The sequence below is a fragment of the Gorilla gorilla genome, chromosome 13 (assembly GCF_029281585.2).
Source record: "Gorilla gorilla gorilla isolate KB3781 chromosome 13, NHGRI_mGorGor1-v2.1_pri, whole genome shotgun sequence".
Taxonomy (NCBI): Eukaryota; Metazoa; Chordata; class Mammalia; order Primates; family Hominidae; genus Gorilla; species Gorilla gorilla.
This window is the reverse complement of record NC_073237.2, coordinates 123,286,265-123,312,642: the sequence shown is the minus strand read 5'-3', so window position 1 is coordinate 123,312,642 and position 26,378 is coordinate 123,286,265. Positions and strand designations below refer to the sequence as shown.

The 26,378-nt window shown below is 46.8% G+C and overlaps 1 protein-coding gene across 18 annotated transcripts in view; it reads right to left on the bottom strand.

Moving 5' to 3' along the window:
- The window catches only part of RALGPS1 (Ral GEF with PH domain and SH3 binding motif 1), a 307,580-nt gene extending 286,823 nt beyond the window's left edge, over nt 1-20,757 (bottom strand). For 16 of the 18 annotated variants that reach the window (XR_008668562.2, XM_031014337.3, XM_055351184.2 and 13 more), the window contains exon 1: nt 20,556-20,666. The gene's annotated coding sequence lies outside the window, so the exon portion shown is untranslated. Of the gene's footprint in view, nt 1-20,555 lie in introns of all 18 variants that reach the window. The other 2 variants (XM_031014342.3, XM_031014340.3) reach the window with 2 other exon arrangements.
- Between the last annotated feature and the right edge of the window lie 5,621 nt (nt 20,758-26,378).

Genomic DNA, 26,378 nt, shown 5'->3' with positions numbered 1-26,378 from the left:
GACCTGGGCGCCATGGCAACAAAGAGGACGGATGCTGGGAGCCATAACAGATTCCATGCTGGTTTCAGTCTTGTAACGTTTATTGAGCATCTCCTGTGTGTAAGGCATTGAACAAGACACAGATCTTGCCTTAAAAGAGCTTAAAGTCTAGTCAAGGAGATAAGGTAGGAGGTAGAGAGTAGATCAAAGCAGCACAATGCAATGCAGAATGTGGCCAGGGCCACAGTGTCATGAGGGTTTAAGGAAAGGAGAGCTCCTGCGAGCTGGGGAGAGCAGAAAAGCATTCTTAGAAGAGGAGCCAAATGAGGTGGGCAGAATCTCAGGGGGCAAGAATGGTCTGCACTGGTGGGGAATGGAGGTCAACCAGTTCGTAGTTCCTTAAAGACAAGGCTCATGTCTTATTTGTCTTCACATTCCTTCACCCCATTCTCCCATAGCCAAACATAACTCACACAATGAGCTGGCCCTTTCTGATTAAGGGTCTGAAGCAAGGACAGCTCCAAGTGAGGAAGGGAGGTGAACTGGAAAGAAGAGAGGAGGGGGGCTTTTGGGTAGGTACAGGGACCTGACTGAGGTTGACGGGAGGTTGCCCAAGTAAGCCCAGCTGTTGGGGGAACAGACACCAATGGGAACACAAGGGTGACAGCATGACAGGGTAGCAAAAAGAGGTGTGCACAAGGAGGAGGCAGAGAGAGAAAGACAGTTAAAAAACCGTTGACAGGAGAACCAATAGAGAAAACCCCAGAGCTTCATGTGGTGAAGAAGCCCCTAACACATCCCCTGTTGTGTGGCTCGCGGAGGCTGCCTGATGCCCTGAAAACCACTCTGCAGCGCCTCAGTCCCATCGGGCTCCGCTTGACAGGAGGTTTCTCTGACTACAGAACCACCCGGCTCCCCTGTACCCAGTATATACCTGTGGGTGCCCACACGGCACGACCGCCTACTCAAAATGGCACATTTCACTATGGTCAGGGCACTGGCTTACCAGGAATACATGCTGGATTTCATAATCCTCTAATCAATAGGACATACCTTCCCAGCACATCTCTTTCCAAACAGTAGCCACTATAAAAGTAGGGAAAATAATTCAATTTACATTGATGTTCCATACGGTTAAGACTTGTCTTTCAAAGCTCAGTCATTTGGACCAGTTACAGTGCTACAAGGTCTGACTTCAATCTATTATTTGAAATGTTAAAATACTTTTCCCATGCATCCACATTTGGTATCATCATTAGCCAATCAGGTGGCAAATCCTGTCCTAAAATCATGGAATTCATCCTATGTGGTCACTATTTTCCTCTCCCATCATGCTTTGGATACACGCTGTGGTAAATAAGCATGTAAGGTGTGCATGGGGAACGAACCCCAGAGAAAAACTGACACTGTGGGAAAACGCATTCTGACAGGCCAAAAACCGAGCCAAGGCCTCGCGCACCACCCAGCGAGAAGGGACCTCAGGAATGCCTGGACACAAACTCTCCTGCCACAGGTGCATGCTGCTGTGTGAAAAAGAGTATAAAGGCAAGGGAGGGTGGGTGTGGCACACCCCCCCTGCAGGCACACGCAAGCATTGTGCACAAGGTGCTACGAGCTCAGTGGCCACTTGTCTCCCACGGCAGCTGTTCCAAAGCACCCCCTCACCATACCCCACACCTTACTCTACACCTGTGCACCGCCAGGGCAGGTTACGAGGGGGCAGCCTCACAACCTCCTTCACTGAGGGAAGGTGACTTCTGCTCCCTCCCAACCCTCCTCTAACCTGGCCTTCCCCTCCCACATCTGATAAAGGCATCCACTGAGAGCCAGGGCTGGTGGCAAGCCCTGGACTTGGGGTGCACTCCCAGCTGCCAGTCAGGCAGTCAGCCCCTTCTCTGGCAACCTCAGTCTCTGCCGCTCCCTTGGTTCTTCTCTCTGCCTAAGAACATCTTCAGAACAGCTTTGACCCTTGAAGCCCAGGCTACTTTCCCGTCAGGCACTCACCCACTCAGTAACCCCTGCCCGAAGGCTGGGGTCACACTGGCCCCTCTGGGGTCCCAGAACCTCCTGCTACTAATTGTTGAGACTAGCGGCCTAAGGCTCTCCCACCTCATGGCAGCTTTAACCTGCTCACCAGCCCCTCTTTCTGGAGTCATCCCTCCAGCCCTGATGATGCCCCGTCCCTCTTTCTCCTCCCATTTCCTTAGCCTCGCTGGTCTCTGGCCTCCCCTGCTGGCTCCTTTCTTCTGTTTGGATGCCACACCAGCGCCGCCTTCCTTTCGTCTTCTCACCAGGCTTCCTCTTCATTCTTCTCAGCCCTCCGGCTGGGTTCCAGGCCCCTGCCCCCTCGCCAGCTTCACCACCACCCTCCCCTGTCCCACATTTCATGATCCTACAACAAGGAAAGCAACCCTAACACAGGCCGCCAACTGAATAGCGTGAAGCTCACCCACTCAGCCAGCTGCATCCACAGCCCAGCCTCGGCTCAGACTGCCCGCTCTTGTGGTGGCAAGCCTTGGCTCACCAAACTTTACAATCCTTCATGACCAACAGTTAAAAAATATTAAGCAAAGCACCTCTAACATGTATATATGTATTTGTAAATTAATTATATGTTCTAATGTTTCAACATTTTTGTTTTATAAAAATGTTTTTATAACATTTTTGTTTTATAAAAATGTTTTTATAACATTTTTGTTTTATAAAAATGTTTTTATAACATTTTTGTTTTATAAAAATGTTTTTATAACATTTTTGTTTTATAAAAATGTTTTTATAACATTTTTGTTTTATAAAAATGTTTTTATAACATTTTTGTTTTATAAAAATGTTTTTATAACATTTTTGTTTTATAAAAATGTTTTATAACATTTTGTTTTATAATGTACATTATATAATGTACTTTATATAAATGGACTTGTATGGTCTATAACCTTTTCTATCTGTATGAACATTATGTTTGTGAAATTCATCGGATTGTTTTCATGGGCTTGTACATTAACTCTAACTGACTACAGTATCCCATCAAGGGAGTGTACCACGTGTATTATCCCTTCTACTACCAATGGACACTGGTATTGTTTCCAGTTTGAGCTATTACAGATGGAGCTGCTAGAAGCGTGACTAAGCATGCCTTCTGGTACACATCCATATGTATTTCTTTGTGTCTGTCTCAAAGTTGGGTCGATACCAAGGAGTGGAACTGCTGGGTCATAAGGTATGTATATGTTCAGCTTTGATAGATGATGTCAATTTTCCAAAGTGGATAGACCGATTTATTCTCCCACCAGCAGTATGAAAGCTGATCGCTCCACAACCTCACCAACATAATATTGTCTTTTTCCCCCTTCATTTTAGCCATTCTACTAAGAAAGATACCACCAAGTACCACAATCCCTTTTCAAGATGAGGACAGGGAGACTAAGTGCCCCTCTCAAGCTCACAGACCCAATGTGAGTTGGAAGAGGCACCCAGATCTTCAAATATGCTATGGTTTCCAAATATGCTAAGGTTTCCACCATGGCCAAGTATTGTTTCCAACGTAACAGCCTAACAACAGAGGAATTCTGAAGCACTAGTAAAAAAAAAAAACATGTCTGTGGACTATGCTAATCCCAACACATTGCTCCTCTATCAACTCAACTTTGAGGCAGACACACAGAAAAATGTCTGGACACATACCCCAGGTATTGACAATGAGATGATGGCTGGTTCTTTCTTTTTTGTCTATCTTTCTTATTTTTTTACAATTAAAATTTAATAAGAAAAAGTTATTTTTTTAAATTCAGATATAATTTATACAACATAAAATTCACCTTTTAAACCATAGAATTCAGTGATTTTTAGCATATTCACTAAGTTGCACAACCACTGCCACTATCTAATTCCAGAACATTTTATCACCCTACAAAGAAATCCTGTACCCAACCCATCAGCAGTTACTCCCCACTCCCCCTGCCACGAGACCCAGCAACTATGAATCTACGTTCTGTGTCTCTTTGGGTTTGCCTCTTCTACACGTTTCATACAGACAGAATCATACGGTATGTGGACTTTTGTGTCTTGCTTCTTTCACTCAGAACGTTTTCAAGGTTTATCCATATTAGGCATGAAACAGTAGTTTATTCTTTTTTATGGCTGAATAATACTCCTTTATATGTATATGCCACATTTGGTTTATCTGTTCATTAACTGGTAGATATTTGGGTTGTTTCCATTTTTGGCAATTACTAATAATGTTGCTATGAGGCTGCCCACTAGCAGTCATCCTCCCTCTCTTCTTTCAGGTAGACACATGGCTTCCCTGAGTGTAGATTACATTTCCTGGCTTCCCTTACTGATAGTTGTGGCCGTAAGACCAAGATTAAATGACTGAGATGTAAGAGGTATCGTGCCGAATTTCTGGACAGTAGCCCTCAAAGGCTGGAATGCATATGGAAAGGCTAGAGCTCTTGCAGCCATTTTAGGCCATGAAGTGACTTTGGACTTAGAAGGAACCTGGGTCTCTGACTATGCAGGCTCCATACCTGCTCTAGCCTAATTACCTTCTGACTTCTTGCACATAAGAAACTTCTACCTTGTTTATGTCTTTGTTATTTTGCATTTTCTCTCACTCATAGCACAACCTAAAGTGGCTCTCTCACAAGGAGAGTGGTAAGAGTTAAATGAGAAAATATAACACAGATAGCCATTTTTATATTCCCTCAACAAAGAGTTTAGCACTGCTTTTATATAGTAGGCAACTCAAACATTTGTAGAAATGAATAAGAATCTGGAAAAATAAAGGCAATTTCACTCATTTAAAAAACTATCTTGACCAGGAGCAGTGGCTCACACCTGTAATCCCAGCACTTTGGGAGGCTGCGGCAGGCAGATCACTTGAGGCCAGGAGTTCAAGACCAGCTTGGCCAACCCCATCTCTACTAAAAATGAAACCCCATCTCTACTAAAAATATTTTTTTAATTAGCTGGGTATGGTGGCACGGGCCTGTAATCCTAGCTACACAGGAGGCTGAAGCATGAGAACCGTCTGAACCTGGGATGTGAAGGTTACCATGAGCCAAGATTACACCACTATACTTCAGGCTGGGCAACACAGCAAGACCCTGTTTCAAAAAAATTAAAAATAAATAAATATTTTTTTACCAACTTATTTTTCCAGGTAAACATCATTATTTTTTCAAGCTTTATAAAATATCTCATAGGAATTGCATTAAATCTTTGCCAACATTTGGAGATATAATACTGTCATTATTACTATATTTAAACTTCTTTAGAAAGAGCCAGGAACTGATTAATTTATTTCATCTTACCCATTCAATACATATTTAATATGAGGCTCCTCTGTCACAAGCCTAATTATAACAATGGGGCTTTGGAGTTAAAAAAAAAAAAAACTAAAATAAAATAAATAAACAAACATTAGGTAAAGAATCCCAGTAGCCAGGCTCAATGGCTCATGCCTATAATCCCAGATTCTCAGAAGGCTGAGGCAGAGGAGCACTTGAGGCCAGGAGTTCAACACTAGCCTTGGCAACACTGCAAGACCCCATCTCTAAACAAAAAATTGTTTAAGCCAGGAGTGGTGGCGCACACCTGTAGTCTTAGGAGGCTGAGGTGGAAGGATCACTTGAACCAAGGAGTTCAAGACTTCAGTGAGCTATGATTGCACTACTGCACTCCAGCCTGGGCAACAGAGCAAGACTCCATCTCTGAAAAAGGAAAAATAAATCCCTAATGCCACTTCCCCTCAATGTCTATCCACTAAAATACTCAGGGAAGTAGAAGTGGCAATAAAAATTTGTATCAGTCAGGCACGGTGGCTCACACCTGTAATCCCAGCACTTTGGGAGGCCAAGGCAGGCAGATTACCTGAGGTAGGGAGTTCAAGACCAGCCTGACCAACATGGAGAAACTCCGTCTCTACTTAAAAAAAAAAAAAAAAAAAATACAAAATTAGCTGGGCGTGGTGGCACATGCCTGTAATCCCAGCTACTCGGGAGGCTGAGGCAGGAAAATCGCTTGAACCTGGGAGGTGGAGGTTGCAGTGAGCTAAGATCACGCCACTACACTCCAGCCTGGTCAACAAGAGCAAAACTCCGTCTCAAAAAATAAAAAAATAAAGAAAATTTCTATCATCACTAAAGACTAAGGTTATTTTGTCCTCATCACCTCCAGGTGTTGATTCAGAATCTCTTGCCTCTCTTCTTCACAGCCAATAAGACTACTTTGATCATACTTAACAGTTCCTTCCTTGTACCTTTTCATTTTCTATCATGTCCTGTTTTTATGATTCTCCACTGCTATCCTCATCCTCTCAGTGTTCCAGTAATTTTGCCAGTGGATCTGGTTTTCCCTCTCATATGTTGCTCATCTCATACTGACCTTGTTACTGTTGATGTTGTTCATTTCAAACATTTATTATACAGGTAGGATTTGGTCCAGTGGAGATACCTACAGAGGTACTCACATGATGGTCATCACCATTATCATCACCGTTTATTGAACCATTACTCTGTGACAGATACTTTGCTAAGCACCTTATCCATAGAAATATGCCACCAAATCCATGCAATAATTCTCTAATGAATTATTAGAGAGAAAGTGAGAAAACCGAGGCCCAAAGAGGTTAGGTAACATATCCAAGAACTCACAGCCAGTAAGAGTATCCTTGGCCGGGCGTGGTGGCTCACATCTGTAATCTCAGCACTTTGGGAAGCCGAGGCGGGTGGATCACCTGAGGTCAGGAGTTTGTGACCAGCCTGGCGAACACAGTGAAACCCTGTCTCTACTAAAAATACAAAAATCAGGCAGGTGTGGTGGTGGCCACCTGTAAACCCAGCTACTTTGAAGGCTGAGGCAGGAGAATCACTTGGAGCTGGGAGGTGGAGGTTGCAGTGAGCCGAGATTGTGCCACTGCACTCCAGCCTGAGCACAAGAGCGAGACTCCGTCTCCAAAAAATAAAAATTAAAAAAAAAAGTATCCTCACTGGTAGTATTTGTGCAAAGGCAGGATTGAACACAGCTCAGTCTGCCTCTTATTCTGAAACATTTCTTTATGTTCTATAGGAGCTGAATAGCATTTTATGTTCTGTACTGGTACACATATCTCATCATCCTGCCTCTACTTTCTATCTGTTCTCTTCTCTTTGCCCAGCATTTGGGTTTCTCAGCTCAACCAATATTAATTCCTTTTCTTCTTCCTTCCCTAAGAAGCAAAAGGCATCACACTACGGTGGTCAGTCCTGGTATTAAGGACTCCCCCTCCAGTTAACCCTGATCCTTCTCACTACTCCTCAGCTGTGGCTTTCAGCACCAGGGTCAGTGGCAACTGGGTCTGTGCCTTTGTCCTACACTCCAGGTCTTAGGGTTGAGGATAATACTAACAACACACACAATGGATCACAGATCAGTTTCCCACTGGACCTCTCAGATTAAAGGCTCTTCACCTGGTTCTGTAAGCTGAGCTCAGTCAGGCACTTAAGCTTACCAGGGAGACAGACTTCCACTTTTACCAATTTAGGATACCACCGCCCATACCGCCACCAGCAGTCTGAGTAGATCCCAAGTACTCTAACTCTCAGACCCCAACAATAAGTTCCAGAAATTCTATAACAGGCTTTTCCCTGCTACCCAAGCACAGGATACAGAGTGGACCAGGGAGGCACCCCAACCCCAAGTCACAGATACCTACTCACACATCGCGTTAGTCTAATCTGAATGTTTTAATCATCTTCTCAGACTCAAACTGTTCCGATCAGCTGCCTTTCCTAGGACCCAGACACACATCCCTGAGGTTGCAGATCCATCCTGAACCTCACAATGTTAGATGGGGGAGGGCGCAACTTTCTGGCTTCAGCGGATAGAGATTTTAGTCCCGAGGACCAGCAATAGAAGGCATGAGGGAATTGCTTGAGAAGGTTGCTGGGAGGCGCTGAAGGGGGTAGAGACTGTCTGCAGCAAACAGCCTCTTTCAGAGTCTTCTGCACACGACAACAAAGGTAACTGAAGCATAACCTCTCATGGGAGACTGGCTCTGACACTAGTGTAAACAAATGTTGACGGGAGGCACGGAAGGCTCAGCTCTAGGCAGCAGGGCAATAATTCCCTAATGAATTACTAGAGAGGAAAATGAGAAAACTGAAGCCCTGCAGGGAAAGAAGTGGAGGTTGGTGCCCCCACCACTGGTTTCCACACCATTGTTCTTCCTGTCTTTCTTCCTAGCTGCCCATTCCTCCTCTTGCTTCTTCCCTGACTTCCACTTCCACCTCTCATGCTGACGCTCCCCAGCAATTCAGCCAGGACTCTCATCCACTACCACACAGCCTTCCTGAGTGATCCCATCCTCTCCTATGACACAACTTCAGGGGCCAGCTACGCAAGAATGACCCCAAGTATCTCCTGGGGCATCAGAACCATCTGTGAAAGCTCTTAAACATAAGACTACCAGCCTCCCTCCCCGCAAACACTACAGAGGACTCTGATGCTCTAGAGTGTGAGAACCACTGTTCCAGCCTAGATCTCTCTCTCAGCTGCAGATTAGCAGGCCAGTCACCAAGTGGGCAGGTCCACCAAGCAACCCCTCATCCATTCCAAACTCAAAATGGCCCAAACCAAATTCACAACCTTCCTCCTACCAACCCAGTATTCCTTTCACGTTTCATAGCTCAGTGACTGGTCCTACCATCTCATGGCACTGAATGAGAAACTCTGACATCACCCGTCCTCCCATCTACCAAGTAGGAGAGGCCTCTACATCAGTTTCTTTTGAAGCTGCCTTCTCCTCCCCATCCACCTAGCCAGGACCCCATCATCCCACTCCTGAATTCCTATAATAACCCTCACTCAGCTCCCAATCTCTAGTCCCCTTTCACACCATCATCCTCCACACTGCCACCAGGACTACAAGTGACAATCCTTCTCTCCTCTTAGAGCCTGAACGATTCTCCACTGACCACAAGACAACACCTACACTCCTAGGCACTGCCTGCAAGTCCCTCTGCGAACTGACCCCAAACCACCTCTCCAACCAGCTCCTCCTCCCTCCATCCTCCACCATAAATCTCACACTCCAGCAACACCACACTGTCCACCATCCCTGAAGCACATCATACTCCCTCCTGCTTCTGTACCTTTGTACAATCTGTTTCCTCTGCCTGTATCCTGCTTCACCTGGAAAAGTGAAAATCTTTAAGAGCCTGTGAGTCTTACTCGGTCCCATGAGCTTCCATTTCCACTACTCTACTTCCCATGACACTGCATTATCATTACGTATTTACTTCTATCTGTCAAGTCTTGGTGCTCCTGAGGGTAGTAGGGTCTGCAGTGTCAAGCCCTATTACATGCTTAGTAAATGTTTACTTAATGATTGAAAACCACTAATGAGGTCCAAGTATTTGCTTCCACACCTTCAAGAAGCAAAGGAAGCAACCAATCTCTAAAGCAATAAAAATAAGGCCAACTGCTATATTGGAAACCACAGGTAATGTTTCAGTAATAGATGCTTTTGGTGACAGCTGGTGAGTTATGAAAAATGAGTCAGCAACTACATAATTTGTCCATTATTTCTGGCATAGTCCAAGGAAACAAGGCCACGACCAGAACATGAACACTGGTCTCTCCCTTGCTCTCAGTGCTTTAGCCATGCTGGCTCCCCAGTACATCTGGAGTCCTCCATGCTCCTTCCCCAGCTAGGATGATGGCAGATGCAACTGCCACCTCTCCACCTGGCTAGCTTCAATTCATCTTTCAGGTGTCAGCTTAAAGGCCCCTTCCTCTGGTAAGCTGTCTCTGACTCCCCTAGCAGGAAAGCCATTAAATGTATGGTCTCTTAGCACCTTATACTCCTCTTTTGCAGACATCAGTGCTATAATTTTTTTTTTTTTTTAAGACATAGGGTCTATGTTGCCCAGGCTGGTCTCATTACGTTGCCCAAGCTAGACTCAACTCTGGGACTCAAGCAATCTTCCTGCCTTAGCCTTGGTACTATAGGTGCACAACACTATGCACTGTAATTTTTTTTTTCTTTTTTTTGAGACAGAGTCTCACTCTGCCTCCCAGGGCCTGAATGCAGTGGTGCCATCTCAGCTCACTGCAACCTCTGCCCCCCAGGTTCCAGTGATTCTCCTGCCTAGGCCTCCCAAGTAGCTGGGATTAAAGGCACGTGCCACCATGCCCGGCTAATTTTTTGTATTTTTAGTGAAGAGGGGGTTTCACCATGTTGGCCAAGCTGGTCGTGAACTCCTGACCTTGAGTGATCTGCCTGCCTTGGCCTCCCAAAGTGCTGGGATTACAGGTGTAAGCCACCACACCCAGCCCCTGTAATTACTTTTTTATGTACTTATTATTTTTGTTATTTAACCTTGCTACTAGACTGTAAGCTAAAGGACAGCAAGGACCAGATCTGTATTTTTATTTTTATATTTATTTATTTATTTATTTATTTTTGAGATGGAGTTTCACTCTTGCTTCCCAGGTTGGAGTGCAATGGTGCGATCTCGGCTCACCGCAACCTCCACCTCCCATGTTAAAGCGATTCTCCTGCCTCAGCCTCCTCAGTAGCTGGGATTACAGGCATGTGCCACCATGCCCAGCTAATTTTTTGTACTTTTAGTAGAGACGGGGTTTCTCCACGTTGGTCAGGCTAGTCTCGAACTCCCGACCTCAGGTGATCCGCCCGCCTCGGCCTCCCAAAGTGCTGGGATTACAGGCGTGAGCCACCACGCCCGGCCTGTCTTTTTTTTACCACTGTGGCCTCACACTTGGCATAGCACTGGCACTCAGTAGACCCTGGACAAGAACTGGATGGATGGATGGATGGCCAGATGGGCTAGTAGGCAAGTAGTTACGGAGGACAGGGAAGAATAAGGAATAAGGCTACCTTCAGTTATTGGTACAATCCTTTATAATCATCCAGCTCTCTTTGTTCTGACTTAAGCCTCATAACACAATCTCAGATATTAAAACTGGGGCTTTCCTACTGAAAAAGGATGCACGCACACCAAAGATATTCCTGTTTACATGGAAAGTGGGAGTCTCAAAGCAAATGGACACATTTGGCATTCTGACTTCATATTCATTGATCTTTCTATATACCAGGCTGCTTCTCTGTTCAACAAGTACTACTGGCTATATTGATAAAACTAGGTTCCAAGAATCTCTTAGTCCTTAAGAACCCCCTGAAATGATTATCATGTTAACAGACCACAACAGGCACTGTCTTTTCTTAACTAGCCACCAACACTGGACTAGATATTGGAGCTGTGTGCTAAGTCAAGTTTGCATCCTTTTCCTATACAGTCACACCGCAGATTCAACAAAGGCCCCTGAAGCAGACACTTTCATCTGAGATAAATGCTTCACCACGGGCATGGTTTATTAGCAGCAGTATATGAACTGCAGGCAGCTGTTGAGAAACTATTACATGCATATGGACATGTTCGAGTTAATGGGCTTTGTCAGGTGGGGAATCAGGGCACCTCAGTATGAAACTCTAACAAAGCCTCCACCCTCATCTGGAAAGTGGAAGGAGTAGACTCAATGATTGGTAACCATCAGGATAGACGGACACTATATGTGATAAGCACAAAGGCCATAGTGATGCTCATTGCCAAAGTGTCCCATAGCAGATATAGCCAGAGATACATTAAAGAAATAAACTAACTGAAACAACAAGTATCTTCTGAAAACAGCAAAGGATGCTACATATCAATCAGCAAGTAACTTCTAATCTTACCAAAAAAGGTTGTCAGCCAGGTGTAGTGGCACTTGGGAGCTACTTGGGAGGCTGAGGCAGGAGGATCGCTTGAGGCCATGAGTTGAAGGCTGTAGTGTGCTATAATCGCACCTGTGAATAGCCACTGCACTCCAGCCCAGGTGACTCAGCAAGACTGTGTCTTCTCAACAAGAACACAAATTTTAACCCTAGTTACAAACTAATCATCACAGGTACCAATAATTACTATACTTTAGCCATTTACAGGAAAGTTCAGTATTTTCTGACCCATAAGCTGAAACAAGACCTTAAACCCATCATTCCAAATTTAACTCAACTCCTCAAATTCAATTATCAGGAAACTGAAATATCTAAAACCAAGAAAAACTATTATAAGTACCTTTTTCCAATGAAGCCCCGTCGCCTTATCTCACCTGCGACTTCTACAATGAGTGTGTCAGAAGCCACACCTTGAGGCAGCCAGGAGCATGAGAAGAGGCACTTGAGGCATTAGGACCCTCAGCTTCTCTCACAGCTACATCTTGGGCAATGTGTTTAACCTCTCTAAGCTTCCATTGTCTTCTATGCACATCAAAACCTGCCCTACCTACCTGCAGAATCAACATAAGGCTGGAATAGAAAGTGTGAAGAGACCTTTTTAAGTGTTGTAAAGGGTTGAGATATTGTATAATGGACAGAACCTCCGATCTAACAACCTTCTCATTTTATAGATTCAGATCAGTCACTGGGAGCCCACTATTTACTCCATTTGTTCATCCAATAAACACTTAAGGAGCATCTACTACAGGCCGGATGCTAGGCTAGGCACTGAGGACCTGCTGGTGGGCAAAACAGTCACGGCCCATGACCTGATGGGACTGTACTGCACCAGGAGAGACAGACATATCCAGCAATTACCCTAGAAAGCATATTCTTACACCTCACCGGCCATGCTAATGATGTGGTCTTTTTTCTGACAGAAATTAGAAGCCACTGGAGGCTTTTAAGCAAAGGGAATGGCATGCTCAGACCATTCTGGCTGCCTTGTACCAGCCCTGGGGTAGGCCCTGAATACGCAAGAACAAATGTGGACTCTCACTCTGTAAAATCTAGAGAAAGGTCATGAGGGAGTCACTGGTGGGCACAATTGTACTGTATGCAACGGCAGGGCACACAGTGAGAGACTTGTGGGAGCCCAGTAGGAGAGCAATCTATAAATGCTAGTGGACTGAAAGTGTGAGAGATATGGTGCCTAGAAGGAAAAAATAAACAGCTGCACAGAGGACTAATCCTCTCTGTAATTCCACATAACGAACTTTATGCCAGAGAAAGACACAGCAAATTGTCTTGAATCTATTAACTTGTTTTCCATAAATATTTAATTATTCAGAAATATGCCAAAAGCACAAACTTCCCTTGCCCTAGTTATCAGGCTTATACAACAGTGGGTGATAATTACTGTATCCAATAAACATGGACTTAAATACATTCCCTATTCTTCCTTTCATCTCAGATGATTTTAAAAGAAACCTATGAATGTCAAGGCCAAAGATTCAAATTTTCTTCTGCTTACTCAAAAATTGACTTAACCTTAAAAAATAAATATTTAAATCCTGAAGAGGGAAAGTATCATGTTGCATTATCAGTTTATACTAAAGACCAATCATTTACACGGAATAATGGAATGATTAAACAGAAAGAACTTGAGAAGCAGCCCCCAGTTCCTAAATGGGCCTGAGACAAACGCGCCCAGAATGGCTCCGTCCTCTCCCTCACCAGTACCCTATGTCTTTGTGGGAGCTGAGGTTTGCCTCTGCAATCCCAGCGCAGGAAGAGTTCTGCCTGCCATCCTGGACATGCTTCCCAGCCCCCCATCACCAAGTACATGTGTGTTTTAACACATTGCTTGTGCAGTAACTCATATAACTTCCATAGGCAATACATTAATACCCTGAGAAAAGCATCCTAAAAATCTTATAACCCTGGGTGAAAAGAGGACACTATTCTAGCTCCCACTTCCTGGGTGCTCACAATGTGCAAGCCCTCTGCTAAGCCCTATTTTGTAGCATCTCCCTGAAACCCTGTACGAACCACACAAAGGCGCGTACTATCTCACCTCTTGTATCGATGAGGAAACAGAGGTATAGTCATTTGCTCAAAGCCACATGGCTTGTGAGTGATGGTGTCAGGACACAAACCCACATCTGTTTGTGTCCCAACTCCAGAGTCTGTGTTTTAAGCACTGCCCTATCTGCCTCTCTGATGCTCAGGAGATAAATCTCCTGCAAAGAAGAACACAACAGACTTGAAAGCTCTACAGAAAAACCAAGGAATTATTTGCTGTTCTGGGTCTTCAGGTCTCTGCGCTCCTCAGCAAGCACAGGCGAGACAAGTACAACTCATGCCTCTCCTTGGGGAGAAGTCATGGAATGATCAGTGCAGGTACTCAGACAAAGAAAAGGTGTTCACAATGATGACGGGTGAAATATATCTGTCAGAAGAGCTCATGCAGAAAGTGGGGAGGAAACACTTACAGACAAGCCTATAGCCCTGGAGCCATAATATCAGCCACAGGGCTGGTGAGGAAGGTCCTGAGGACTCCTTGAGCGCTTGGTGACTTCAGAGTTGATTTCTCAGACGACTTGACCTTCACATTCAATACCTAACTTTCATCATGACCACGACACTATCACTAGGACCCTGAGAAACAGCTCAAGAGGTGCTTCTTGGTTCTCCCACAGCACCACGTATAATTACAATAGTGAGCACTCGGTAAGCATTAGCTTCCCAGCAGGCACTGTGCTAAACACTGCACTGCATTATTTCACTGAAATCTTCAACAGCCCTAAGTTAGGTAAAACTGCTATCCCCACTTTACCAAATCAGTAAACCAAGACTCAGAGCTGGGAAGACACCTGCCCATGGTCACACAGGTTGTCTGTGACAGAGGCAGGATTTGAACCCGGGTCTGCCTGGCCCCGAGCCTGAAACTGCTTGGCCACTTCACAAGAGGTTCTCTGTTATGGCCAATTGCCTTCAGTCACCTTCTGTTTGTGGGTGACTTCTCCACTGACTGTGAGATCCCAAAGGGCAGGGACAAAGCTTCATCTGCATGTGTCCAGCATCCAGTACAAGGTTTAGCCCAAAGCAAGAGCCCAGCAAGGCAGGTTAATGAATGCCCACCTGAGGAAAGTCAAGTGTACTCTCTGCTACGAAAGGAGGCCCAGAAACACTCCTCACAGAAGCCAATCCAACCAACTCTTCCCCCGAGTTAAAATCTATGAGCCACCTACTCAGCTCCTTTGGCCTGCACCTCCACAACCCCAGCCCAAGGCAAGGGAGAGCAGCCATACTTCTGTGGAAAGGAGAGGTAAGTTTCAGCAAACATGAGCAGCTCATTCCAGACTTGTCCATTTTTCTGCTTCCTCATCTTGACTTTCAGCATCTGCAACAAATATTTCCTTCTTCCCCATCCGTAAGACTTTTTAGGACAAGTATCATCAGCCATACCCAAAGCCTACAGCTAGCATATAGCACAGCACATGCCTGTCTCAGAGTCAGCACTCAAATATTTGGGGAGTGAAGAAGTAGAGTCCAGAGAATGGGTTTCACCAGAGACCTGGTGACATATAAATAAGAATTTGCCACCACTTAGTAGTATGATTTGTCTAAGCACAGGTCCATCACACTGTTCAACAAGAGCCTACCCTGTGTCAAGCTCTGGAGACCCAGCAGCAAAGAAAGCAGGAGACTTTCCCTGTGCAGAGTAGAGACACAGGCAAAAAGTCACACATGCAATAACATGATGTGTGCTCTGATCCAGGTACACACAGAATGAAAGTCAAGGGAGTACAAATAGGAGGGTGCCTGGAAAAATTAAGTAGGTTTCACAAAGGAGGGAAAATTTGAGCTGAGGAGGCATTCCAAATCACCCCAGGGAGAAGTCACTGTTCCCTGCCTCTGTGATCTCACACAATGCTCGCCTCCCACGACCTGGCCCACTATACTGTCTGGTAATCAATGGCTTGTGTGCCGATCTCCACACACAGCATGTGAGCACCTCAAAGGCAAGGACTTTAGGTATTCTCCATGGCTCACCCTTAACTGTCCAGTAAATATCTGCTCACAAAGAATAGAATCTATTTCAGATTATTAATAACATAGCAGCTCATCCTTCTTAAGCACCTACTATGACCTGCTATTGCTGTATGTACTTTGCATAGCATGATCTCACTTCCTCTGCACAAAAACCCCCCAAAGACAGATCCTATTATCGTTATCTATTTTACAGATATGGAAACTAAGATGCAAAAAGATTAGATAAATTGTTCCAAGTCACACAGCCAGTAAGTGACAGAGCTGGACTTTGAATCAAGGCCTGAATGGAAAATCAGTTCTCAATTACCAGTGAACAAATCTCTTTTCCTTTCTCTTTCTGTACTCCGCCTTGCATCCAGATACATGGATTGCCCTTTAATCTACTGTTCACTGGGACCAAGGCCACTTTTTTTCCTAGGACAAAGGATGTCTCTTGTTAGTCTTCTAAACAATGACTGCTAACCAATACTGAGTAAACATCATTGGGGTGTGGGGGGTGGAGGTACAAAATTATGCTTATATCAGTCAAAAACATTTATTAAGAAGGAACTGTATATACTAACTGACACATTTTCCAATGCTAGAACAATGTCCAAAGTAAATCAAGTGGATACATGAAGCACCAGTGAGTATGTATAAAATGCTATTCTTTGTGTAAGAGAAAGAATATATAATAAACAAGAAACTGGTAACAGTGGCTGCCTCTAGGGAAAAGGACTAGGAACTGTCAACTTGAGGCAAGAAAGACACTTACAACTTATTCCGTCACTCGCCTTAAAAAAAATCCATGTGTGGGCCCGGTGCGGTGGCTCACGCCTGTAATCCCAGCACTTTGGGAGGCCGAGGCGGGCGGATCACCTGAGGTCTGGAGTTCGAGACCAGCCTGACCAACATGGAGAAACCCCCTCTACTAAAAATACAAAATTAGCCAGGCGTGGTGGGGCATGCTTGTAATCCCAGCTACTCTGGAGGCTGAGGCAGGAGAATGGCTTGAACCCGGGAGGTGGAGGTTGCTGTGAGCCAAGATTGCGCCATTGCACTCCAGCCTGGGCAACAAGAGTGAAACTCTGTCTCAAAAAAAAAAAAAAAAAAAAAAATCCATGTGTGATTTTTTTTTTTACTTCCTCAAAATATAAAATAAAAACTATACTTGCTAGACGTGGTGGCTCATGCCTGTAATCTCAGCACTTTGGGAGGCCGATGGGGGGATCACTTGAGCCCAGGAGTTCGAGACCAGCCTGGGCAACATAGTGAGACTCCCATCTCTACAAAAAATTTAAAAATTAGCCAGGTGTTGTGGCGCAGTACTTGGGAGGCTACGGTGGGAGGATCATTTGAGCCTGGGAGGTCAAAGCTGTAGTGAGCTGTGACTGTGCCACTGCACTCCAGTCTGGCTAACAGAGGGAGACCCTGTCTCTTAAAAAAAAAAGAAGTTTTAAACGATATTCAAAGAAACCATTTATTACTGGGCCTTTCCCAAATGCTTACATACGTACGATTGCAACCATGAAGAATTATGTATGTTTACGAACAAAAATTGAATGAATTTAATGTGTGATGAAATGAAACCATGCAACAACTTTTGTCTTTTATGTTGAAGTTCACTAATTTTACTAATGTTACAATATTTTTGTGCAATAAATAAAATGTATGTTAAAGGTACAGAAACCATATGCATAAAAGTAGCAGGGACAACTTGCCACACCTTCTTTCCAGTCAAAGTCCTTCATCTGTTCTTTCAACAAGCATTCGGTGAGCACCTACTATGTGCCAGGCAAGGTGCTAGACAGATGTTTTTAAAAGAAGAACTAAACAAGAGGTCATTAGTTTCCTCCCTCCTGCCTTTGAAGAAAATATGACGGCATGCTAACCAGAAGGCTAGAGCTCGAAGGACTCTTGGTGATCACATAGTCTAACACCCTCCTCACTCAGCTAAGAAACCCAAGGTCTGGAGACAGGAAGGGATTTGTTCAAGGTTACATAAAAAATAGAGGCCTCAGAATTCCCTGTCCTGCTCTCCTTGCATGTTACATGCTGTTCTGAGTAGCTTGTGTTGAAAGATGGGCAGGCAGTGAGAGACAGAACAGGACCCTAACCAGGTGGATCAGGTGCCTTCTCCCCTCCTGTCTCATTTATTCTTCATAACAACCTCACAAGGTGGGCATGGTTATCCTTGCTTTACAAATAAAGAAACCAAAGCTCTGTGAAGCTAAGGAAGTAGTGCTAGTTCACTCAGCAGGAGGTGGCAGCCTGCGGTTTCAAACAGACCTGACTGACTTCCAAGTCAGAGCTCTTACCCTCCATACTGAAAAGGAAAATCCATTTCAAGAGGTGGGCCATATCACAGAGCCTCACATGCAGTATTTTTCATTAATGAAGTATTTCTCTCCACCCTGAATGTTGCTAATCCCCTCATTATTCAACACATGTTCTAGGTCTTCTTTGCCACCAAGTTTGAGCTTTCCTTCTAACCCAAAGAGCATGATGGTCACTCAGAGAGCAGCAGTCTCTGAGAGCCATTAACACCGCTTCTGCCAAGACAGAGTGGGAGAATTCTCACATGCTGCTTCTAGATCCTCTGGGACCTGCCACACAAGCACAGGCACCAGTAAGGGCCTAATCCCCTCAATGCTACTGGGTCACCACTGCACCAACTAGTGGTAATGAGGGAGGCCAGCACCATGGTTCCTGGCCCCTAAAAGTCCCAGCTTCTACAGTGAAAAAAAAAAAAAATGCAGGTTAGTAGAGAAGGCTCCACCTACCTTCACTTCTGTCCATGCAACGAAGGTAGGAGGCATTACAGTTTGGACTGGTCAACTACCAGTGAGCAGAGGCACTGGGCTTTGAAAGGTCACATATATGGGTATACAACACTCTTCTGAAATTCAGAAAAAGCCCTGTCATCCTGCTTCCTTCTCCCCGCCCCTGTGGGTACACAGTGGAGTCAGGCATTGCCTTCTTTTGCGGGTCTTCTTTTTGGGATTTTTGTGTGTTTTGAGATGGAAGAGTCTCACTCCATCGCCCAGGGTGGAGTGCAGTGGCACGATCTCGGCTCACTGCAACCTCCGCCTCCCACGTTCAAGCAATTCTCGGCCTCAGCCTCCTGAGTAGCTGAGATTACAGGTGCCCGCCACCATGCCCGGCTGACTTTTGTATTTTTTAGTAGAGAGGGGGTTTCACCATGTTGGCCAGGCTGGTCTCGGACTCCTGACCTCAAATGATCCACCCGCCTTGGCCTCCCAAAGTGCTGGGATTACAAGCGTGAGCCACCGCGCCCGATCCTCTTGGAACGTGGTAAAATCGGGGTCTGTACTTGGATGGGGGCAGAGGGACTTCCATAGCCTCAGGCCTGAGCTTTATGTTCCAGCTCAGAGTCCTCCCCGGGGTTGGGGTCTAAAGGTCAGCAAACAAATGTTCTGCTGCTTCCACTTGCCCTGCTCCCTGCGTTGCAGCAGCTCCCTCAGAGGCCTCGCAGGGAGAAGCAGTCACGATCCAAGACACAGCTGAGTCTTTTGGGAACTCCCAACAAAACCTCATCCCAAACTGCGAAAAGACAGTGGTCTAGTCTCACCTCTTAACTAGAAACAAACCCTCTCTTCTTTAGACTCTCCAGTCCCTGAATCCAACCTGCCCATCGGCACAAGAAAAAGGAAACTCATAACTTTATCCAGCGATTTGCTCAGTAGGCACTGTTTCATCCTATCCTCACCAGGCCCCTGGGAGGCACACAGGCAGGTACTAACATGCTCATTTTGCAACGGAGGAAACAGGTGAAAAACTCTCCCAGGTAGCATAGTCAAAAGCTTCTGAATTCTCATCCCTGCTCTCCCCACTTACCAGGCTGCCATTTCAGTCTTTTTGAGACGCACTGCTGAGATCTACAGCAGCTTCTGGTACCAGTAGCCAGCAAGCCAGGACCCCTCCAAGCCTCACACTACTCTTCAGGCACACACATTTTTCAACAGCCGATCATCCAATGACAACCAACCCCCCGCCCCCCGCATCCTGGCATGCCCCTTCAATAGCAACAGGAAAACCCCTGAGGTGCGAAAAACAGCGCGCCCCACTTAGGGCGCGGCGTAGCGTAGGAGAGGCAACAGGCCAGTAACCAGGGCAGCTGAGCTCCAAGCCCGAGTCAGCAGAGGCACAGGCAGGCCCGGACGGCCCTTCTAGCGGCAGCCCCGGATGCCCCCAGAATCCTCAGGGAGCCCAAAGCCCCCGCTCCCACCCAAGCACCCCTGGGCAGCGGAGAGGGCGGCCTTTCCTTCTCGGGCGACCACTCACCCTCGCCTGCTCCTCACCTGGGGCCCTGCTTCCGTACCGCAGCCACCCGGGCCCCGCCCCCCGCCGCTGCAGGTCCCCGGGCCCCGCCCCCCGCACCTGTGCTTTCCCCGGGTCCAGCGCGGGCCGCACCCCACAGCCCCGCCCACGGCAGCCCCGCCGGCCCCGCCTCCCGCACCTGCAGCCGCGGCGCCCCGCCCAACTGCCCCCCCGGCCCCGCCCCCCGCGCCCGCGCCTCTTCCCCGCCGTCCTTCACGCTCCCGGGGACCAGCGCGCCCCCGGCCCCTGACCCCAGAACCCCCGAACCCCGGCCAGGCCCCGGCGCCGGGCACCAGCAGGCACGGCCCCGGCCCCGCCTCCCGTACCGAGGCCCCTCCCCGGCTCCGGCGGCCCTCGGGGTCCCGCCCCCCACACCTGCAGCTCCCTCAGGCCCGGCCTCAGGGCCCGCCCCGCCCCGCCCCGCCCCGTCGGCCGCGCCTCTCACCGCCGCTCTCCCCGCCGCCGCAGTCCCGGCCGGTCACCTTGACGCGGGCCGCAGTGGCTGCCGCCGCTTCCTCATGGCCCTGGGAGCGGCCCAGCGGCAGCGGCGCCTTCGCCTGGAGGCCGGGGCCACGCCGAGCCGGACCGGGGCCGGGCCAGGCGCAGCTGGAGCGCGGGCAGACGCGGGAGCGGAGCCGGTGCCCAGCCGCAGTAGGAACCGTCCGCTCCAGGGCCTGAGCGGCGGGCCGCTCATCCAATCGGCGCGCGGCACCAGAACAGCCCCCCAACCAGCTCGTTGTAGGGGCGGAGACACGCAAATCGGCCGGCTGGTCGTACCAGTGCGCAGCCGCTGCATCCGCGGTCCTCCCGGGCCTCGGCCTCCGAGCTCATCTGCAGACGCCCTCTCCGCCGGCAGGGATGCCGCGCTGCCAGCACACCCGGCCCGCCGCCCGCCACGCCCATCCCCTGCCTAGAAATAGCCGCGCATCTTATTCCCCACACGACCGTCCAGGCCTCACCCGATATCCCCCGTAAATCCCTACCTGGGATTTATCGTTTTCAACAAAAATGGTTTTGTGAGCGAGACATCGCCTTAGTGCCCATTCTTCACAGCTGAGAGGTAGGCACAGAGCCCAGAACGTCAGAGCCAGAAGAAACCTCGGAGATCCTGGGTGGGGGGGGGGGGGGTCCTCATCCATTTTACAGCTGGGCAGAGTTACGCCCAACGAGGTGAAGGGACTTGCCCAAGACCACACAGGAGCAAAGCTGGGGAATGAGCCCGGGTCCTGTCTCTCTGCTCCCACATCTTTACTCTGTGCCAGGCACGGTGAGGTGGGCACAGAGGTTAAGTCATTTAGCTAAAGTCGCAGGGATAATAAATTGCAAAGACAATTGAAGCCAGGTCTGTGAATCCCTGGAAATCTGGAACCATAGCAAAACTCCGTTCTGCCTCCCACAGACAGGAGGTACTATGACCTGCCCTACTCCGAAAGATTCTTGGACAAATAGAACATCATTCTGACAATCTTCAAAGTAATTTTGCAGTAATATGAATGAATATGGAATGATTGGTTACTATGCTTCCCAAAGCTTATGAAAGGAAAAAAGAAACAAACAAAAAAGAATATAAATAGAGTCAGTAGAAGTTAAACCACCTGTGTCTTAAAAGACCTCTGGGAGAAGTTTCTGCTATTTTGTATTAAGAAAACGGTAATCATCGAAGAAGGTGCTTAATTATTTTGCATAAAGAGAACAAGAGCCTGGCGAGTTGGCTCATGCCTGTAATCCCAGCACTTTGGGAAGCCAAAGCGGGAGGATTGCTTGAGTTCAGAAGTGTGAGACCAGCCTGGGCAACATGGCCAGACCCTGTCTCTAATAACAATACAAAAATTAGCGAGGCGTGGTGGCGCAGCCTGTAGTCCCAGCTACTCAGGAGAGTGAGATGGGAGGATCACTTGAGCTCGGGAGGTCAAGGCTGCAGTGAGCCTCAAGTGATGGCGCCACTGCACTCCAGCCTGGATGACAGAGCGATACCCTGTCTCAAAAAAGAGAGAGAGACCATCCTGGCTAACATGGTGAAAACCTGTCTCTACTAAAAATACAAAAAATTAGCCGGGCGTGGTGCGGATGCCTGTAGTCCCAGCTACTCGGGAGGCTGAGGCAGGAGAATGGCGTGAACTCGGGAGGCGGTGCTTGCAGTGAGCTGAGATCGCACCACTGCACTCCAGCCTGGGCGACAGAGCGAGACTTCGTCCCAAAAAAAAAAAAAAAGAAGAGAGAGAGAGAACAAGAGACAGTGTAGTGCAATGGTTCTGCCCTGGCTCTGCCACCAGCAAGCTGTGTACATGTGAGCAAGTTACTTAGCATATCTATGTGCCTCCGTTTCTTTTTTTTTTTTTTTTTTTTTTTTTTTTTTTTGAGACGGAGTCTTGCTCTGTTGCCCAGGCTGGAGTGCAGTGGCACGATCTTGGCTCACTGAAACCTCCGTCTCCCAGGTTCAAGCAATTCTCCTGCCTCAGCCTCCCGAGTAGCTGGGATTACAGACGCCAGACACACCATGCTCAGCTAATTTTTGTATTTTAGTAGAGATGGGTTTTCACCATGTTAGCCAGGTTGGTCGCGAACTCCTGACCTCAGGTGATCTGCCTACCTTGGCCTCCCAAAGTGCTGGGATTACAGGCTTGAGCCACCGCGCCCAACCTGCCTCGGTTTCTTTATTGAAAGATGAGAATGATAAAAGTAGCAACCTCTTTAGACAGGCTGTTGGCAGGAATTAATGAGATGATACATGGAAGAGTGCCTGGCACCTAACAGGACCTCAATAAACATTGGCTACTATTATATTTACCTGTGTGACTTTGGGCAAGCACAGAAGTGTGTGCAATGTACGCTTGCTAAATGGCATCTGTACTTTTATTATGCTTATGCATACTTTCTAAGTTTTTTTCAATGAACACAGATTCTTTTGTGATATATTAGAAGTTATTGTAAACCCAATTTTAAAATGAGGAAAGGTCATTTAATATTGATTCTTGATGCTTCCAGAAGGATGTATTCATTCTTTCTACAAATATCTAATGGTTCTCTGCTATGCGCCAAGTGCTACTGTAAATGCTGAGAAAACAGCAGTGAATGAAAGAGACAAAAATTCTTGTCCTCGTGGAGTTGACATTCTAGTGGGGTAAGGCAGCTATTAAAATCAATATTTACAGTAGTAGGCTAGATAGAGAAAAGTGCTATGGGAGTAAAATGAAGCAAGGAAGAAGGGAGTTCAACGTTAAAGAAGACAGAAAAGTTTAGATGGTGATAAGCGAGAAATAATAGGTTTCTTAAAGCAATAAAGCCAAGTGCAGTCTGAGAAAGCGAGAGAGAGAGAAGGATCTGAATAGACATTTCTCCAAAGAAGATACACAGTGGTCAATAAGCACATGAAAAAGTGCTCAATATCATTAGCCATTAGGAAAATGCAAATCAAAACCACAACGAGATACCACCTCACACCCATTAGGATGGCTACAACAAATAAGATAGACAATAACAAGTGTTGATGAGAAGGTGAAGAGGGCGTGGTGGCTCACGCCTGTCTCCCAAGGCGGGTGAATCACCTGCGGTCAGGAGTTCAAGACCAGCCTGGCCAACATGGTGAAACCCCATCTCTACTAAAAATACAAAAAAATTAGCTGGGTGTGGTGGCAAGTGGCTATAATCCCAGCTGAGGCAAGAAAATCATTTGAACCTGGGAAGTGGAGGTTGCAGTGAGCTGAGATGGCGCCATTGCACTCCAGTCTGGAGGACAAGAGTGAAACTCCCTCTCAAAAAAAAAAAAAAGAGAGAGAGAGAATGGAACCCTTATACACTGCTGGTGGAAATATAAAATGGTACAACCACTTTAGAAAACAGAGTTAGCATATGACTCAATCATTCCACTCCTACGTATCACCCAAGAAAAAATGGACACAATATGTTTGCACAAAAACTTGTAGACAGGTGTTCACGGCAGCATTATTCACAATATCAAAAAATGTGAATAACCCAAATGTCTATCAAGTGATGAATAGATAAATAAAATATGGTTTGTCTATACAATGGAATGTAAAAGGAAATGAAGTACTGATGCATGCTACGACATGGATGAAACTTGAAAACATGCTAACCGAAAGAAGCTAGACCACATATTATATGATCCCTTTTATATGAAATGTCCATAATAAGCAAATCTATAGAGATGGAGGGTAGACAAAGTGGCTGTCTAAGGCTGAAGGAGAGGAGGATTTAGGGGCAACAACTTAGGAGTTTCTTTGGAAGAGGATGAAAGTGTTCTAAAATTGATTGTGGTGATGGTTGTAAAACTCTGAATATACTAAAAGCCATTGAATTATACTCTCGCTCTTTTTTTTTCTTTTTTTCTCTTTCTTTTTCTTTTTTTTTTTGAAACAGTCTCACTCTGTTGTCCAGGCTGGAGTGCAGTGGCATGATCTCAGCTCACTGCAGCTTCTGCCTCCTGGGTTCGAGCAATTCTCCTGCCTCAGCCTCCTGAGTAGCTGGGACTGCAGGCGTATGCCACCACACCTGGCTAATTTCTGTATTTTTGTAGAGACGGGGTTTCGCCTTGTTGGCAGTCTGGTTCTGAACTCCCGACCTCAAGTGATCTGCCCGCCTCGGCCTCCCAAAATGCTGGGATTACAGGCATGAGCCACCATGTCTGGCCGAATTATACTCTCTAACTGGGTTAATTATATCTCAATAAAGCTTTTTTTTTTTTTTTTGAGACGGAGTCTCATTCTGTTGCGCAGGCTGGAGTGAGGTGGCACAATCTTGGCTCACTGCAACCTCCGCCTCCAGGGTTCAAGTGATTCTCCTGCCTCAGCCTCCCAAGTAGCTGGGACTACAGGTGGGTGCCACCACGCCCGGCTAATGTTTTGTATTTTTAGTAGAGACAGGGCCAGGGTGGTCTCGATCTCCTGACCTCATGATCCACCCGACTCGGCCTCCTAAAGTACTGGGATTATAGGTGTGAGCTACCACACCTGGCCAATAAAGCTATTTTTTAAAGTTATTGTTGGCCAGGCGCAGTGGCTCACACCTGTAATTCCAGCACTTTGGGAGGCCGAAGCGGGCAGATCACCTGAGGTCAGAAGTTTGAAACCAGCCTGCCCAACATGGCAAAACCCCGTCTCTACTAAAAATACAAAAATTAGCTAGGTACAGTGGTACATGCCTGTAGTCCCAGCTACTTGGGAGGCTGAGGCAGGAGAATCACTTGAACCCAGGAGGTGGAGGCTGCAGTGAGCCAAGATCACACACCACTGCACTCCAGCCTGGGCAATACAGTGAGACTCCATCTCAAAAAATAAATAAATAAATAAAATGAAGTTATTGTAAAGTCTGGTCAATCCCATCATTCCCATGCTTAAATATGTGTAACAGGATGTGGAGAGGATCTTAGCTGTGCCCACCAGAGTTCACTGTCAAAGTGTGATGTGCTGGTGAAATGGGCACATTCTTAGTATCTGATGTGTTTGAGTCGCTCTCCATGAGGGAAAGGAACTTTTGAGCCACAGGAGGAAAGGAGGATTGGAGAAATCACCAAGGGTCAAGCCTCAACCTGGCTGTCTTCGCACAAACTTATACTTCATGGAGAGCCAAACTTGGGAAGGTTCAAGGAGTTGTTCTCATTAGAGATGCTGACCCATAAGGAAGGTGTGACAGACAGACTCTAAGGTGTCCCCATAATGCCCACCTCATTATGTCCCTGCCCTTGTGTGGGCAGGACCTGACTTGCTCCTAGCCAATAGAATGAGCCAAAGGCTTTAGGACGTATGTGATTGCATTACAGAAAACTGTAACCCATCTTGCTAGGAGACTCTCTTGCTGGCCTTGAAGATCTAAGCCACCATGGTGTGAGCTGCGCTATAGAGAAGACCACGCAGCAAGGAACGGAGGGCAGGCTCCAGCCAACAGCCAGCAGGAAGCTGGGGGGGCCTTTGGCCGAGCACGGTGGCTCACACCTGTAATCCCAGCACTTTGGGAGGCCGAGGCGGGCAGATCATGAGGTCAGAAGTTCGAGACCAGCCTGACCAACATGGTGAAACCTCATCTCTACTAAAAATACAAAAATAAGCCGGGCATTGTGGCACACACCTGTAATCCCAGCTACTCAGGAGGCTGAGTCAGGAGAATCACTCGAACCCAGGAGGCAGAGGTTGCAGTGAGCCGAGATTGTGCCACTGCACTCCAGTCTAGGCGACCCAGTGAGACTCCGTCTCAAAAAAAAAAAAAAAAAAAGAAAGAAAGAAAGAAAGAATCTGGGGCCCTCAGCCCAGCAGCC